Genomic DNA, 19,884 nt, shown 5'->3' with positions numbered 1-19,884 from the left:
CTCGGAGCCACACCCTCAGCCCCCCAAAGTAAGAACAAACCACGTTCCATTGGCGGTGGCTTTCAGTGACTGTAACACAGTGTTGGCAACAGTGACTTATAAAGAAAAGAGGTTTCCTTGTCCGAGATGCTGGAGGCTTCTTGCTGCATCTCAGGGAAGAAGGAGCTCACATGCCTGCTCATAGGCAGAAAAAGGCTTGTAAGAGCTACTCTGTACCTTACAGCACCAGGAGCCCAGAATTGGGGTAGTCTTCATGGATATTTCTTTATCCAGGTGCATCGGTGCACCCCTGTACTCCCAGTGACTCGGGAGGCTGAAGCAGGAGGATCACAAGTTGGAGGCCAGCTTCGGCAACATAAGGGAGGCCGTGAGCAACTTAACAAGATCCTGTCTCAAAATAAAAAACAGAGAGGGCTGGGGATGTGGCTCAGTGGTTAAGTAGTCCTGGGTTCAATTGCAGATTAAAAAGAAGAAAAAAAAATATTGATGTAAATCCATTAGCCCCATTTACATTATTTATGGATGGCCAAAATGACCATTTAGGTCTCAAGATATTTGGGGTGCAATTTATGGAAATCGGCAGGGCCCATCGGTGACCCACTTGGGCTTTGCTTGCTTAGCAGCCAACCTGAGGTTGCAGGCTCCGTTTACGTGGGTTTAATGTGGACGCTCAAGAGAGCCCAGGAAATGAACCAAGCAAATTTGCCTCTGGCTCCTGAGGAGCAGAGAACTTTAAAAAAAACAAAAAAACAAAAAATGCTCGCACAAAAATATCCTGACCTGGTAAAAACGGCTCTAAAATGGGACAAATTATATAGGTCAGGCTTTTGCTGCTGCCAAAAGCCGTGTGCTGGGTCTAGACAGTGATGCAGCTTGATACGACGAAAAAAAAAAAAAAAAAAAGAAAGAAAAGAAAATTCTTCCCTTGGAAAAGGCTCCGAACCAGGGATGTTGGAGAGGATGCAAGAGAAACGTGATCCCTCTGTCCATCTGCTGCGTGGAGGCTGCATCTGACCTGCTAATAATTAATGCTCAGATGCTCACGTTGACGAATTCTTCATGCTGCATCTTGCAGACGCTCGTAGCCAAACTTGCCCGTGTGCATCCTTCAAAACGCATGCCTAAGAATTTTTTAAAAAAGAAAGAAGTTGTAAAGTGTGCAATTCGGTTAGGTTTTGCACATTGAAATATTCAGCTCAGTCTATGCATGAAAATAAGAAAGAAGTGATTCGGCTCTCTTGCTCTGAGTGCCCCAGGAACTGCTGAAATAGGAATCAGCTTGTTTTCCAAGAAGAAGAAAAAGCCGGGTACGGTGGCACAGCCTTGTAATAACAGCAACTTCGGAGGCTGAGGCACAAGGATCACAACTGGAGGCCAGCCTCAGCAACTTAGGGAGGCCCTAAGCAACTTAGCAAGATCCTGTCTCTAAATTAAAAAAAACAGAGAGGGCTGGGGATGTGGCTCAGTGGTTAAGCACTCCTGGGTTCAACCGCAGATTAAAAGAAGAAGAATATTGGCTTAAATACGTGAGCCCCATTTATATGAGTTAAATTGGAGGCCAGCCTCAACAGTGGGCCAAGGCTCTAAGCAACTTAGGGAGACCCTGTCTCCAAACGAAATAAAATAAAATAAAACGGGTTGGTAAGTAAGTCCACCCTGAAGTCTTTCCTAAGACCTTTTCCATGACATCAACGTAGACCTGCCCCATGAGCCTTTCAATAACTGTGTGTGGGTTTCTCTATTTATCCCACTTAATTCCATCAGCAGATGCTCAACAACGGAGCGATATTGTAAGAGGTGGGTCCTGTCCACATCTGGACCCCAGGACCCGTGAGTGGGACCTGGTGTGGGAACAGGGTCTCTGCAGAGGTCGTTAGTGAAGGGTCCTGAGATGGATACCTTTTAAACTCTTGAACATGCACATTTTTTTGGGGGGGGGGATACAATTTATTCAACAACAATGACGAGAATTTTATTTTTAAATGTATAGGTTTCATATTCTGGTAAAGAAAGGAGACTAAGCAACATGTCAACACACTGTGTCTCATCTCCAAAGCTAAATCATAGTCTCAAAAGTATTTTAGCATTTATATTAATGGTGGATAAACAAAACACACAAGTGTACCTTGTCTTGTGTGAATCGCACTTAAAATTAGAAGGGGTGGGATCAGAGGAACACAGGTAAGAGATGGGGAGGGAGAGAATAAGAGATAGAAAGGGAGGAAGAGTGGAGTGAAATTGCCCAGCATTTCCTACACACGGATATGAATATATGACAGTGATTTCCACCTTTATGCAAATCCATAATACATTAATTAACATATTCATATATGTAAAGAAGAACAGGGCAGCATACAAAAAGAACAGGCTTAGGGAGAAGAGGAGGGAACAAAGAATCCCTAGGGACTCAAGAGCAGCAAATAATACCTCTTGCATGCCCAATTATGTCAGAATAATATATATATATATATATATATATATATATATATATATATATAATTTCAATGCACTAATAAAAACATTTTTTTAAAAAACAAATACTGTGCACACATTCTCCCAGGGCTCACATATTCCCTTACTGCAGACAAGTTGCCCATTAATTTCTAGTTTGAGCACGTCTCAGAGAAGGAGTCCAAACCTATGTTGTGTAAATTGGATTGGGAAGCATCCAAGTGCTGCAGTGTTAATCTCATTGGAACCTGATTGATGAAAACCCGTGCCTATTAAATGCTCTTTATTAAGGCGGACATTCTGAGGAAGGTTTCTCAGACCTTAAGAGATGTTATCAGAAACGGAGACCAAAGAATCAAGATTTTGGTAGCTAGCTAGATCTGGGGAATGCTAGTTGATGCTCTGACCAAGACCCACTTATTCCAACTCCAGATTCCAGAATTATGACAATGAAAAAGTCATAATTTCAATTCTTCAAAGGTTGAAAGATATCTACAGGTTTTTCCATGAGAAATTTTTCCTCTTTCTTTCATGTGGCAACATTTGAGTCTAAGTGACATGGAGCACATTTCCAAAACACTTGCCCGAATCTTTTCTCTGTTCACAACATGGCGCCATGTCCCCAAAGGCTAATTCTGATATCCAGACTCCCAAGGTGGGGGTCACCTCTGCAACATTATAGCTTCTCTTATAAGACAAGGGACAAAAAAATGTAGATGAGGGTGTGGAGGTTGACTTGGAGCAAATTATATTCCATGCATTTATGATTATGTCCAATGCAATCCAATATGGTGGATGGAGTGGGGATGGGTGCCGCCATTTTGGAAAACAGCATGCAGGTTCCTCGTGAGATTAAAGGTGGAACTAACCGATAATACAGCACCCCTCTTTTGAATGCACATCCAAAGCAGATAAAACAACCACCCTGGAGAGACACCCACACGCCCGTGTTCACTGCAGCACGATTCACAACCGTGAAATGGAAACTCTGCCCAGACCTTCAGAGCAAAGATATGGAAACCACTGGCCCCTTCATGGATGGACGATCAGATAAAGAAAATGGGTTCCAGGTTGTAGCTCCCTTATCTGAAAGGCTCTGGGACCCGAGGTGTCACAGGCTTGGGAGATTCTCAGATTTGATAATATCGGTAATAGAGTTAAGAATTGGTACATCCTTCCTTTGAGAATGTGAAGTCCCAAGCCATCCAAACACCTGAAATCGTTTCAGAGCCATTCCAAAAAAAATGTTTCCGCACCCCAAATTTACTGTGTTGCTTAGAAAGTTTCAGATCTAGAGATCTAATAGTTCCCATGAGCACTAGGGTTAAGGAAATTGTATGGGGTCAGGGATTTTTGCACAAATAAGGAGATCTTTAGCTCCACGGGTCCTCAAAAAATATTGATTAATCAAATCCCATAAAAATAAAGTCTGTATTTGCTCAACTTTCCGTCACTCTCACAAACAACTGAGATGCCCAGTTTATAAAGAGAAAGGGTTGAATTGGGCTCCCCCCATTTGGGAGAGGACCCGAAGGCTGAGGTGCTTGAATCCTGTTCATTTGGGAGAAGAGAGTGAGAGGGAGGAAGGGGAGGGGCTGGGATCCCAGGCCACACCCCCAAAGACCTAAAGATCTCCCATCAAGCCCCACCTCTTAAAGGGCCCACCACCTCCTAATAGCGCCACCTAGGGGACTTATCTATCCACGCAGGGTTCTTTGGGGGAGATTTAGCACTGCATGAGACCATAGATGATCTAGCCACAAAGATGGTTGCTGCATCCATAGGACATCTTTTTGCATGCTTGTCTTTATGGGGAAAGCATTCCTCTTTAAATAGGGTCCCCTGTCATTTGTCCTAGTGTCATGTATAGAAATAATGTCATCTGTTCTTTGCTTCTGGCTAGACCAGAAAAATCATGATATAATTTCCAAATTAAATGACTCCTAAAGGCTCATGTGCAGAAAACTTGGTATAAAAATACCAAACTATCCAAAGGTGGTGGACCCTTTAAGAGGTGGAGCTTCATTGGAGCAAGTCAGGTCCTGGAAGGGGAATGTGAGCCGCTGATTTTTTTTTTTCCTCTCTCCTTTTTCTCTTTCAAAAAGCCATGAAGGGAGCATCTTTTCTGCACCATGAGGTCAGTGCCATGATATTCTGCCTCATCAAATGGCCCAAAAGTCTGGGATTAAGCAAACGTGGCCTGAAAGCTACAAAACTGTGAGACCAGGTAAACCTTTTTCTCTTATAAAGTGGAATACCTCAGGCCTTTGTTACAGTAACACAAAGCTGACTGACACATAGGGCCTCTGCTGTCCTATAACGAGCCAAAAAGGGAGAAGCCAGCGCTAAGTGCCAATTTTGCAATATCTCACTAAGAGGAGAAAAAAAAATCGACTCGATGTAACATAAATTATCTCATTTGCTGTGATCAGGAGCAGAATTGGAATAACCGTCCGTAATTGATGAGCTGGAGATGAGTTACATTATACTTTCGGAGCGAGGATAAATTTAGCCTTTCATCCAATGCTACAGAAAACGCTTGCTTCCTCTGATTAAGGAGAATCTCTATACCTGGAATTAGTCTAATCAAAGAAAAATCATCTTGATGTAGCAAACATAGATGGCTTCTCATCCAATTTCTCACATAATCCTCACCCAGCAGGCTTCCTGATACGCGGTTAATCAGGCGGAGAAATCTGCAAGTGTACTTCCCTATAAATATTAACCATGTCTACTTAATGAATCTTTTTTCCCCAAAATATATTTCATAAATATCTATTTCTTCAGTGGGGATGCGGGTGTCAATTGCAAATCAATGCATAGTTACTTTTTCTTTTTTTATGGCTATAACCCTATATCCCTATTTTTTTCTGATACCAGGGATTGAATTCAGGGACACTCGACCCCTGAGCCCCGTCCCCAACCCTATTTTGCATTTTATTGAGAGACAGGGTCTCCCTGAGTTGCTCAGGGCCTCGCTTTGGCGGAGGCTGGCTTTGAACTCACGATCCTCCTGCCTCAGCCTCCTAAGTCTCTGGTCACTGAAAAAAAAAATCTGAAGATGATACTGAATGCATAATTATTGGTTCATTCTGATAACTTTGATTTGCACAAAATACTTAAAGACACACACACATAACGCTACCCCTAGATGCTCAGAGGCATCCGCTGCATTTTATTGCTAAGAAAATGCTCCTGGGAATACTAAAGCCTCGATGTTGAGATAGTTTCCGAAGCGTTTCCAGCTGTATCTCGGGTGTGGATATGAATACAGACAGGATCTCTCCTGGTAGAGTCAACTGTCAAAGGGCAGCTGAGATTTACTCCAAGAAAATATCAAGCCCGGATTACGATGTTACTTTTTTTTATATGTTAACACTAAGTCGATCTATTCACCTTCAGATTTTAACATTTCTTTTCTTTCTTTCTATTTTTTACTTTTGGTACTGGGGATTGAACTCAGGGGTCCTTGAATACTGAGCCCCGTCCCCAGCCCTATTTTATATTTTATTTAGAGACAGGGTCTCCCTGAGTTGCTTATAGCCTCAATTTGGCGGAGGCTGGCTTTGAACTCACGATCCTCCTGCCTCAGCCTCCCCAGCCGCTGGGATGACAGGCGTGGGCCACCGTGCCTGGCCAGTTTTTCCATTTCTAATCCCTTTATTCTCAACATCCTTGCAGCTTCTATTCAGATGTGTTTAAATATAATCTTCCAACATCCCTCTCTGGACTCAAAAATCATCATTAGATAAATGTTTTAACTCTCCCTTGGTTCATCTTCCAATCACTTCACCCCTAAAATCTGCTCACATTTATTTTCTCACCCATGAGGTTTGGGGGAACACCTCCTATTTGAGCCTTAACCATCTGCGTGGGTCTCCTAATATTTTTTCCACTCTCAGTTTGGCTGAGTATTGGAGTTTCATCACCATTTAAATGTAGATGATCAACGCATCTATCGATGTGGCCTTTATACATTTCAGATATGATTTTGCATTCAATGCATGTTATTTCATCACCGATGAATCTATACACCATCTACGATGTATTCGGGGTATACATTTTCACCCATGGGAACCTCTGTGAGTACCTACGTGTGCAACAGTATTTTGACTTTTTTTTTCTTTTCTTTTTTTTTTTTTTTTGCTTTCCCACTTATAAAAATAAAAGGTGAAAATAAAACGGATTCCTTGTGCAGGTTCTTTGATCCTGGACGCCGAAGGGCTCTAACTGGGCCTCACTTCCCCGGGGCTTGCAGAATGGTGGGGTTTCTCTTAGCCCAGCGGTCAGCTTGCCTTCCTGAACGGCCACTTGCGCGGACAGCACCGAGCTGTCCCCTAGGAGATGGGGACGTGGGCTCTGACCGAGTTCAGATGGGCGGGGAGGTGACATCCTGCAGAGAACCCATTGCCACCAGACAGGAGGACCCTTCTAAATGGGAAACCTGGTAATTAGCTGTCCCTCTTGACTCGAGAGCACCGAGGTCTTCTCACGGGAAGCTTGACCCCAAAAAGGACCCATGAGCCTTATGACAAAAAAAAAAAAAAATCCTTTATTCAATTAAAGTTGGAGGAGAACGTAAGAGCTTCCCGCGACATGCCCAGGCCAGCCCTCTGCAGATCAGTGTCCAAAGCCCCGACGGTTTGCAGAGCGCAGATCTGGGAACATGGTATTTTGGGTGCATTTGTGGAGAATTAATGACAGTCTTGGCTGTTTGCTTATCTGTGCATCAATAAAACGGGTACAAATACACACACCTGCACCCACACACAGACGTGCACCCTCCCACACGCACGCACATACACATACACACATGCATGCATGCACCGAGCCACCCAGACTCTAACAGATAATTGTTGGATCCTCAGCACCACATAAAAATAAAATAGATGAATCAAATGTATTGTGTCCACCTACACCTCAGAAATAAATATTTTTAAAAAATGCTTTCTCAGGTTAACATAGATCAACTTGCTGACCCCAAAATGAATGAGAAACACATCTATTAAAATAACAGAGGAAGTCATCATGTCCCCGGAACCAGTTTATTAAAATTGTGTTAAGATGCAAAATAATTTGTGTAAAAAAAATTTACCTTATTAAATGGAATTTTTAAAGTCTTTTTTTTTTTTTTTGGAAAAATTGTAGAGACTGCAGTCTGCAGTCTAGAAAACTTCAAAGAAGGAGGCATTTGAAAACAGGTGAGAGTTTCAGAATTAATGCCAGATTCATTATGCTCATAGTGTAGACGAATTTATGCATATAGGTGTATCTACCTAGATCGGTTTTTTAAAAATCACTGAGACCAAAAGGACAATTTAGAGGAAAAAAATAATCAATGGTAACAATGTGTGGTAGATGTGAGGTGCCCTTCAAAACCTCATCTGTGAGACACTACAAGAAGGCTCAGAGGTGAGGTGATTAGATTATGAGAGGTGTATCCTCATCACTGGATTAATCCACTTGGATGGACTCCCTGGGTGTAGACTCATAGTGGATTAATCCACTTGGATGGACTCACTGGGTGGTGACTGCAGCAGGTGGGGTGTGGCTGGAGGAGGGGGTCCCTGGGCTGTGCCTTGGGGGTCTCTCTCCTGTCCCTGGTGAGCAGAGCTCTCTCTGCTCCCTGGTGCCCTGTCCTGAGCTGCTCTCCTCCTCCAGGCCCTGCCGCCATCTTGTTCTGCTCCCCTCGGGCCAGAGCCATGGAGTTATAAATAATTACATTTCCTTTACTCCATATTGATTCAGTATCAGAATATTCTACCATATATATATATATATATATATATATATATGCAATAATATACATATATATTATTGCATATATATGTGCAATAATATATATTATTGCATATGTATAATTGCATATGTATTTTTGAAATTTTGATCGTTGGTGCAGGAGAACTTAGCTGTACTATGCATGATCTCTTCCTCTGCATCTCCTTCTATTCCCCCCCCCAGGAATCCTGGCCCGTTTCCTTGACAATAGCCACCCAGGGCATTTAGAGCCGCCTCAGATGTTTCTTCCCAATTACCGCCTCTCTGCTCCGTGTGGATGTTTTTTAACTGGAACGTGAATATTCATCTCTGCCCCCGGTGGGAAAGGAGCCTTATTTAACAGAAACAGGAGCCGTGCCGTCTAAATGAGTTGGATAATTCATTTATTTATCGCTGATTTATTTTTTGAAGGGATGAGGGTCTAACCAACCCAGGGCCTTGGGTCCACTAAGCAAATCCTCCATCGCTCATCTGCACCCCGAGCTCCATGCCATGGATTTTTAAAGTGACACCCAATTATGGTCCCTATTTAGGGAACACCATGGGGGCTTCAGTGCACCTTGGTATCATGCAGTGACGAAAGGATTCAGGAAGCATGCATTTTTGCAAAGCGTTACAAGAAATGCAGGCATTAAAAAAAAAAAAAAATTAAAGAGCTCACTGTGCACATGTATTCTAGCTGGAGACCAAATCTCTCTCTTTCCTGAATTATCAGATGCACTTGGATGGATACAGAAAACAATACCCTTAGGGTTGGGAACTGGAGGGTCACCCAAAGGCTCCTGTGTGGCAGATTTGGTCTCCATCCCAGCAAATTGCAGAGGTGAGACATTTGAGTGCAGGCTCAGCTCTCCTTAGTGGATTAATCCACTGGTGGATTCATAGCTGTGTGGACCATTGGGGGTGGGGTGCTGGGAATTAGGAGGAGAGACCTCGTGGAAGGGAGTTAGGGAAGTTCGGGACTCGTCCGGATCCCTTCCCCTGTCTCCCTGTCTTCCCACGTACTCTGTACTAAGAGGCTGTCCTGCGCCAATCCCTCCTGCCATGATGCACTGCCTATGGAACCAGTCCACCATGAACTGAGACCTGCAAAAACCCTGAGCCAAAACAAATCTCTCCTCCTTCCAGTTGCTTTTCTGCAATGTTTGCCTTGGCGAGGAGAAGAGATCGTCGCAGATGCCTGACTCCTGAGCCTCTTCAGAGAATGCAAACACCCAATTATGGTCCATATGCATGGAACCGTAGGGGGGCTTCCATGCACCTTGGTATCATGCAGTCATGAAAGGATTCAGGAGCATGAATTTTTGCAAAGCATTACAAAAAAAAAAAAATGCAGGCATTTCTTGTAATGAAAAAACTCCATGGTAATAACAATAATGAATAATAATAGTGATCATCACAGAATCAAAAGAAATCAGATTATCTGTTTTGTTCAAATGCATCCTTGGAGCCGACAATAAACAGGTGTTGTGCAATTATCAAGACTCTGTGCTCTGTCCACACAGAGTTTTCTAAGTCAATCCGCAAACCGCACCCTTACATAATGGCTTTTGCAGGATGGATCCTGCAGAGACAGAGATACCGAGTGCCAAGCGATGTCTGTCCTTCTGATTAATAACTCAAAATATCCTTGTTTCTTATAGAAAAAAAAAAAAGCAAACATCTAATTGCTCACAGCCAAGGCTTGGTGCTTACTTTTAAAAAGCCATCGAGCAAATTTGAAGAACACTGCTGATTAAATTGGAAGTACACACATCTCCTCCAGGTCCTTCGAGCACAGCATCCAGGTCCTTTGAGCACCAGAGAGTCTGCCAGTCCTTTGTGTATCACCGATGGATCGTTATGTCTTTAAATTGGCAAAAGTGGAGTTGATCGTGGGATTTTATTCTTTAGGCCAAAGGTCTCCACCAAGTGCCCATCATTCATAGATCCAAGAAAAGTAGCCGGCAGTGTATTATTTTACAAAGAACTCTAAATATGTTGGAAAAAAAAAAAAGAGGCATTTGCTTTGCACGTTTCGCATCACCCAGGAAAGTAAAATCATGACAACTTTAGCTGTTGGAGCTCACCAGAAAACGTTTTCCAATCCACAAAAGCATTCGCCCATTAGTGAAGTGGGTTTTAATGATCCATTATTTTGGAACAGAGTTTTCAATGCAGATGTATTATTAGAAAATATGAAATCGTGCTTTAGTGATCGATTAATTTGAAATGGATTTTGGATGAAGATGAAATATAAAATACTAATTAATGTGAAACGGATTTTTAATGAAGATAAAAATATAAAATACTGTATCTGTGCAATCTTCCCCTCCTTCTCCTCCTTTTTTCTGCAAGCCCTATCTCTTAGGAGTGGACCCTCCCCTCTGGTTTGATTGACAGGTGGGGAATTCTGCTGGCTGCATTCCCTGGGCATGCGGCCAAGCTCCCTGGGGAAACCGCAGCCCGGGACGCACCGGCCGCCGTTCCCGGGAGTGGCCAGCAGGTGGCGCTGGTCCTCCTTGAGGCACTTAGACCTGCGCAGGGCTCCGAGCCAACCCCAGCTCCAGCCGCAGCCAGGCTCCTTGGCGGAGCGCCCAGATTTTGCAATAGTCAAATGACCCCAAGGAGGAAGAGGAACTTGCCCTTGGCAACCACCGGCTCTCGAGGTTAATCTGAGGGCAAGGGACTCTCTGTGTCCCCTACCTCCAACTGGGAAGCCCTATTTAGCGTATGCATTGGCTCCAGATCACACAAATGTCAACCTGTGAAAGGGTCCAGCCCCAAGATGAAAGGCGTTCTTCTTCTTTAGGAGATGAATTTTTTTTTTTTCAATGCTAGGATGATGTTTTCAGTCATATAAACAGGATCTTGTTGAAAGATCCCTTTGATCCTCCAGGGCACACAGGAATGCAATTAAGTTTGCAATCTTGCAAATTCATTTCCTAATTCCTATGGTTGCTCTGTAGATTTATATATATATATATATATATATATATATATATATATATATATATATATATAATCAACTAAATGTCCTATTTATTAATTTTTTGGTGCATTATTATTATTATTCATCATAGCAGAATTCACGGTGCCCTATCTGTAGGTGAGCAGGACATAATTCGACCCACCTCACTTAAGTACCACCCTATGCCCTGACCTGCTTCCTGGCCATGAACTATTTGATCTCCTCTCCTGCTCTTCCTCCTAGTATTATTTTCTATTTACTGAATTATAACTATATTAAAGTGGGATTCATTGTGGAATATCTGTACTATAGCTTCACTTTTTCCTATGCCTCTAAAACCTAGTAAGTAAATATATTTAAGGCTCTTAAAGGCAAACACTAGATATTGCAAAAATAGCAAGAGACCTCCAGCATTCTGTTTTGATACTTCTAATCGTGCAGAAAGTGAGAAAATATCACAGCAAAAAGATCTCAAATATAATATAGATATGAAGGTGAGCCCGTTAGATAATCAAGGAGTGATTTCAATTCCTTTTTTTATAGGCTTCTTTGCCATTTGATGCCAACAGAATGGTTCGTATGGGGCTATTATGAGAATTAAATGCACATTTGCAAATTGCTACAGGAATGCATGGCTCATAGTCAGCCACGTTACCTTGTGCATATGATATTTCGTATTATTCAGAACTCTTCATCAACTTTAGCTGAAGTCACGGCACATAGTAACCCCTCAAGAAAAAGCAGTTCGAAGGCAATTGGAAGACGGCTTTGTTTTTATTTTTGTATTTATTTATGTATGGAGCTGGGGATTGAACCCAGAGCCTTGTGCATGCAAGGCAAACTCTCTACCAACTGAGCCTCATCCCCAACCCTTGGAAGACAATGGGAAATCACTAAGATTATTAATTTTAAAAACAAATATATAATCACATCTTTATACTAGAGTCTGAGAAGCCCTTTTCTTTTAACTGCATTTGATGAGAGCTCTGTGAGATTGGAGGTAAAGTATACAAGCAAACCCATATTCCATGAAGGGAGGCGTCTACCCAGTATATAGTTAGTACCAGCTGACAGTCTGCATAGTTTTGTTGATTGATTGATTGATTGATTGACAGCTTCAAGGTCTCCAATTCTCAAGGTGATAGATTACAATCATGGACCACAGATAGAGCTTCTCTCTCTCTCTCTCTCTCTCTCTCTCTCTCTCTGAAGGTTTCACTGTGACCTTGATCTTCATTGTGACCTTCTTCACCTTTCATGAACAGTGGAGGTGTGTTCTAGAGGGATTTGGAAGTTGCAGATTCTCAATTTTTTTTTTATTTATTTGCCGATGTGGCATCCTGTGACCTGCTTGCTAAAAAAAAATCACTTCTAAGGATCATAAGTAATATTTCATCCCGTGGCTCAGGAGGCTGAGGCAGGAGGATCAGAAAGTAGCAGAGGCCAGCCTCGGCAACTCAGCAAGGTCCTACGCAACCTAGCGAGACCCTGTCTCCAAATTAAGAACAAATAAAAAAGGGCTGAGGATGTGGCTCAGTGGTTAAGCACTCCTGGGCTTAACCCTTAGTTAAAAACAAAATTGAGCATTATCAAGAGTCTTAATTTTAACTATTATCACTGATGGACTTTGAATATAATGGTTTAATTTTGACATTTAATATTTCAGCAAAATGCAAGTCACAATTCGCTTAATTATGTGAGAGAACAACTGTGCTTTCTGTTATTTTTCCCCAGTACGGGTTTTTGCAAGAGCCACTAAGGAATATTTGCCTTTTCGTTCCTGTTTAATTTTAGCTCCGGTGATAAACTGGATTTTAGTGCTTAGTATTACCCATCTGTTGGATTGAATGATGTGTCTCCTGCTTTTTTTTCTTTTTTTTTTTTTTGAGGGAAGAGGTACCAGGGATTGAACTCAGAGACACTCAATCACTGAGCCCCGTCCCCAGCCCTATTTTGCATTTTATTTAGAGACAGGGTCTCACTGAGCTGCTTAGGGCCTCGCTTTGGCGGAGGCTGGCTTTGAACTTGCAATCCTCCTACCTCAGCCTCCCAAGCCAATAGGATGACAGGTGTGTGCCATTGCACCCATCTCCCCTGCTGTTAAAATCTGTAAAAATCCCGAAGCCATACCCATCTTTCCACAGATGACAAACCTTTCTCTTTTTTTAGAGCTGAATGCATTCAGCTTTATCCGTTTCCCTGTTGATGGACACCTTGGTTGACTGCCTCACCTTGGCAGCATGCAGTCTCAGCCCCAACTCCAGGATGGACCTTAGAGAGCATCCATGGCTCTAGATCAAGAAACCTCTCTGCAGCAGGAGGTCTCGGAGGCCCATCTGCAAAGCTGGCTCCCTCTGCAATCCCCACCCTGGGCCCGTTCTTCAATCCAAAGAGGCTCCTCTACTTCTGTCCTCTCTCCCTCCTCCGTGCTTTGTGCTAACACAAAAAAATGGGTTTGACCATGAAGTTCTTGGAGATGAAGGTGACTCTTGGGATGGACCAGGAGATTGTTATCTGCATCATGTATTGGGATGTTGGCAACGTGCTGACCCTGACGTGAGCTTATCTGAATTTTACCAAAGGGGAAAGGATTGGATCCTGAGCACTCTGAGTTCATGAGTGGATTAATCCATTGACATATTCATAGGTGAATGAACCACTGAGAGGGGGTGGAAATTATAGGAGGAAACAGATTGGAGGGAGTGGGTCCTTGAAAACCTTCTGTTGAGGACTATATCCTGTCCCCGGCCGGTTCCTCTCTCTCTGCTCTCTGGTGCCCTGTCCTGAGCTGCTCTCCTCCTCCAGGCCCTGCCGCCATTTTGTTCTGCTCCCCTTGGGCCAGAGCCATGGAGTCAGCCCACTATGGACTGAACCTTGGACACCATGAGCCCCAGATGTATTTTGGCATCTCTAAAATTGTTCTTGTAAGATCTTTTGGTCATAGGTTTGAAAAAGCTGAATAAAATAGACTTTTCTGATGCAATGTAAATAATCACATATCACTTGAGAGGTCAGGCTGCATGGCCAGAATAGGTTATAAAGAGAAAGAAAAAAGAAAGAAAGAAAGAAAGAAAGAAAGAAAGAAAGAAAGAAAGAAAGAAAGAAAGAAAGAAAGAAAGAAAGACAGACTCATGAGAGAAACTCAGAGAATGCAATGCAAATGTCCCTCCTGACATAAATGATCCTGGTCGACTGGAATATTTTCAGAGTCGATATTGGCCTGAGATCAGCAAATATCCAACTCTTTATGTGGTTGAGCTGCATGAATGTGCTGCAGGAGGTTGGGCTTGGGTTCAAAATGTCCAGAATGATCCAATTTAGAGGGTTTCTCCTGGTCCCTAGGGGTATATCCCCAACATTTCCCAAGAGTGTGGTTCTCAGTCATCAACATGAAAGAGACAGGTACAATCTGATACGAGGCCAAGGCAGAGGACGGAAACCAAGTAAAGGTGACAGTTGAAGGACTGTACACATCGTTCTCAAAGCCTAAAGGTTACAGAGAGTCTTATGAATGGCATCTAAACATAATGGGGGAGAGTTCATATTTTTCTTTTCATGGATCAAAGACAATGGGGTGCTGTTATGGTTTGGATGTGAGGTGTCCTCCAAAATCTCATGTGTGAGCTCATGCAAGAAGGTGTGGGGCAGAAATAATTGGATTCTAGCTTTAACCTAATCAGTGAATTAATCTCTAATGGGATTAACTGGGTGGTAACTAGAGGCAGGTGGGGTGTGGGTGGAGAAGGTGGCATTGGAGACGTGGCTTTGGGATATAGACTTTGTATCTGGAGAGTTGAGTATCTCTCTGCTTCCTGATCTCCATTTGAGTGGATTCCTTCTGCCACACTCGTCCACCATGTTGTTCTGCCTCACCTTGAGCCCCAAGGAATGGAGCCTGCTGTCTATGGACTATGACCTCTGAAACTCTGAGCCCCCAAATAACCTCTTCCTCCTGTACAATTGCTCTTGTAGGGTCTTTTAGTCACAGAGGCACAAAACTGACTCAAGAAGATGCCCATCTGTCTGGAACACTTTCCCTCCAAGCACAAATCTGGATTCTCCTGAATTAGCCCCTGGGCTGGCTGATGGCCGCCAACTTGTCCTGGGCTCACATGGTACTGAATATTGAATCCAGGGGAATTTACCATGTGGCTCTTGGAATGTGTACTTCAAAGAGCCACATCCCCAGCACTTTTTATGCTTTATTTTGAGACAGGGTGTCACTAACTTGCTCAGAGCCTCACTATGGATTGTAAAGGTTATTTATGTAAAACCCAAGGTCAACATGGTACAAAATGGAAAAATAAGTGAAAGCATTTCCTCTAAATCTATGAACAAAAAAAGGATGTCCACTCTCATTAATCCTAGTCAATATAGTCCTTGAAACATTCGCCAGAGTGATAAGGCAAGAAAAGGAAATCAAGGAGATGCAAATAGAAAGAGAAGATGAACTCTCTCTGCCAATGATTTTATGCTATAACTAGAAGATGCAAATATCTCTATCAGAAATCTTCTAGGGCTTATAAATGAGTTTAACAAAATAGCAGGATGGAAAATCAACACGGAAAAAAAAATCTATAGATTTCCTATATTCCCACAGTAATTAAGTGAAGAGAGAAATCTGCAAAAATCATCCCATTCCAATAATGTCAAAAAATTAAAAGCTTGCCTATTAAACTAAGCAAGTAGGTATAAGAACCCTACAATAAAATTTACAGAAGACTGAAAAAGAAATTGAAGAGATCTTAAAACATGGAAGAATATTCCATGTCCTTTGAAAGGTAGAATTGATATTTTTTTAAATGGCCATATTGCCAAAATCAAAAAGCACTTTCAATGCAATCTTTTATAAAATACCAATAACATATTTCAAAGAATTACAAAAAAAAAATTCCTAAAACTTATTTGAAGAGTAAGAGACCCGGAAGAGCTAAAGAAAAAAATCAAAGCGGGAGATGTCATAATACGGATCTGAAATCATTCTACTGAGTGTTAGTGATCAAAAAATTATGGTATTGCCATGAAAGTGGATATGAAGACAAAGGACTAAGGTTGAAGACACAGAGGTAAATTCACATATCTACAACTATCTCATATATGAAAACGTTGCCAAAAATATATCTTGGGGGAAAATAGAGCCTTTTAATAAATGATGTCAGAAAAAAATCTGGATAATATCTGTAAGGATATGAAATTATACATCCTTCTCTCTATCTACAGAAAATTCTAATCAATATGCATCAAAGATTTAGGAATTAGAAGAAATTTTATAACTACTAGAAGAAAACCATGGTCAACATATAGGTGTAATTTAACGATTGACATGATCCTCACAGTTGGGGTTGGTATACGTATGAGAGCATGTCTCCTGCTACTTCCAGAGTGATTGTCCCTGGGTTGATCTAGGGTGGCTAATGGGGATAATTCAAGTGGGATAACTTGGAAGAAGATGGATCTCACTTCCAAGGAAGACTCATAAATTGATTAAGGGTCAAGTATTTCCATTTATTATTATTACTATTGAAACGTCTTCTTAAATTGAATCATAGACTCATGTGAGTGGTGCCTTCTTACCTTCTATCCCAGGTATAAATGTTGTAATCTAATATGGTAGACCACGGGTACCATCTTTGATTCTAGAATGTTTCTAGCAAACATTAGAGAAGTTACACAGGAGCTGGGAAGAGATGTTTTGGACTTGATCTTCCACTTCTGCCATCAGGGTCAAAGATGAAATAATTATTAGTGTCCAGAGATCAATGGCTGGCTTTGTGCTTCTGCCTTAGATAAAGGTTGATCACTTGCCCAACATTAAGCTGCTTCTAGTACTGATCTCACTAGTTTCATAGCAGATTGTCCTCCACCGCCTATCCCTGCCAACCAGGACACACTTGCAGACACAAGGTCTCATGATGAACCACAATGATTCATTGCTTGCCGTGCCAAGTCACCAGTGCTATATATAGTCACATCACTATGATTCTCTCCAAGCACTCAGCTACTCTGAGATCCTGCAAAATCAGAAGACACATCTCCTCAAGATGAAGATCTTTCTGCTAGCTCTCAGATTTGGTCTGTTTTGTGTCTCATCCCAGTACACCCCTGCAGAGGTACCATGTTTAGGCTGATATGGGGGGTTCTCTCTCCTCTCATGATATAATCCTTTTATCAACTCTTTGTATTTCTCCATCAGATGGCTCTTCAAGTAAAATAATCATAATAATATTTTAATAAAGTTAAGTTACCAGTGTATTTCTTGGAGTTTCCATCATATTTGGCGATATCATGTTGTTTCTTCCAAAATCTCTCAGTTTTATGGGAATTTCTCACATGACCTTCTGTGGGAATCTGTCTCATGACCTTCTATGGGACTCTGACTCATGACATTATCTGATACGATTCTACTTGGTGGAAAGCTCTCAAAAAATTGGATTTATTTATTTTCTTCTAACCTAAAGTGTCTGATGGTTGTGATAAGTGTGGGTGAGAGAAGAGAAAGAAGAGTCAGTATCCACTCCAATGGGGTCTTTCCTCTCCAGATCACGGGGTACTGGTGCATGGTTCTCCTAGCTACTGATGATCCATAGACGATCAATGAATATGGGGAGCTGTGAGCCCATCTGCGTCACCAGGAAGTAGTGAGGACTGTCATGAGATTGCCTTCGGTTTCTACATCAGGTGAGTGAAACTCTCTTAAACCTAAAGGAACAAGAGAGCTCACCTCCGACATGTGATCTGGGTTCAAATCCACAGTGAGACGTCTTGATGATGCTCACAGCATTGAGTCTTCTGACCCCTCTTCATGGACCTGTGTTGTAGGCTTGTGAGGAACAAGCAAGGACTTCAGTAGGGGGACCCCAGTGAATCTCATGCAGTGGTGTTTCCTTAGAGGAAATTGTGGTTGTGACTCATGTTGAACCACACCACTCACTACAGAGACTCAGAGGCAGGAAGGAAAGACTCTCTCCTTGGAAGCTTGAACCCAGTGCCAATGGCCATCAGAACCCCAGGACCTGTATTGGAATCTTTGCCATTTTACAACTATTGGAAATAGTGGCATCCCAATCAGATTAAAGCATGACTTCAATAGGCAGGATCCTACATTTACCCCTGTCAGTCATGATCCTGCAGCTGACGTTTTGAAAGTCAATATTTAATCAACAAATACGTATTTTTAAAAGTCAGTATTTAGAGAATTGTTAGTATTGTGTACGCATTGATCTGTATATGGGAAATATATAAATCTGTATATAATATTAATGTAATACTTGTATGAACACACACACACACACACACACACACACATATATATATATATATATATATACACATATATTTTAAGATGTATGTAAGCAACATATATGCATGGTATATATGTAGATAAACATGTTTTCATGGACAATGCCCAGCAGTCTCCAACACCAACATGAATTAACCCCCTAGAAGATAATCAGGTTGAGAAAGTCCAGGTTGAGAAAACCTGTCCTAGAAAAACAAAGCGAATTCCAGAATGTGCAGACATTGCATCTGTGTCTGAGTGAAATCATGGATGGTTTTGACCACCTCGAATGCACTGCAATGCCTACAGTTGTACAAAGCAAATATAAAGGAGTGTGCAAGAAGAGATGAGGAAAAAGGAGTGTGTGCTCTCTTGGTTTGTCTTGAAGGTGGAAGATGAAGTACCATAAGTTCATATTTGTGGGGAAGAGAGCCCAGGATGATGTCTATGAAGCTGACTGTGAGTATTTGCTCTTTTGTGTGCTGCATGATCCAAGCCTGCAGTTGTGTTCCAGTGCAGGGTCTTGGGGATTGCACACTTCAGGGTGTGTGGATACTGTCACTCTTACTGCTTTTATTTGCTATGCAACCTTGGAAATACTGGTAAACTTGTGAGCATTTGAGTCATCAGACAGAGTCAGGGTAAGGTATGTGTCATCTCAGGTTGCCATGTTGGATGTTGGTATTAATTATATGTCAGGATGGTTCCCTGAGTATATATATATATATATATATATATATATATATATATATATATATATATATATCATGGGCTTTTCTGGCATGGAGAGCTTTCTAAAGTAGCCTTAAATTATAAAAGTTATTTTATAACTCGTCTTCCTTTAGTCTAACAATAGAATCACACTGTCATATTATTCAATAAACTATTTAAATATTAAGAAGATATGTAATAGGTACACTAACACAGTATTACCGTCTGATTGAAACTCCAAAGGTAAGAACGGACATCGATAAAGTAACAACCCAAACGTTCATACTAAATTAAACATAATTTGAATGTTACTTAAATCCAACAAAACATTAATACAGACTTCTGTATCCATAATATCAAGTGACTGGATTTCAAACACCAATTGTATAAATATTAAATGACCTGAATATGTTATTTTGTGGAAAGAAAATGTATATTTGATATTATCATCTTTGTCTGACACATTTATTTTTATTTTAATATAAATATACAGCAACATTATGTAAATATATATATATATATATATATATATATATATATATATACAAGACAAGGTGATAAGTTGAATATTTAAGATCAACACAATATATTCCAGTCTATTTTGGTGGAGTTCCATTATAATACTGGGTGGCCTGACCATTGAGTCATAAAATTGCTGAAAATTTGAAAATTTGCTTTTGTGAGATGATTAACCAAGTAGGAGCTGCCCATCTAC

This window comes from Urocitellus parryii, chromosome Y (assembly GCF_045843805.1).
Source record: "Urocitellus parryii isolate mUroPar1 chromosome Y, mUroPar1.hap1, whole genome shotgun sequence".
Lineage (NCBI taxonomy): Eukaryota > Metazoa > Chordata > Mammalia > Rodentia > Sciuridae > Urocitellus > Urocitellus parryii.
This window is presented reverse-complemented; position numbering follows the sequence as displayed.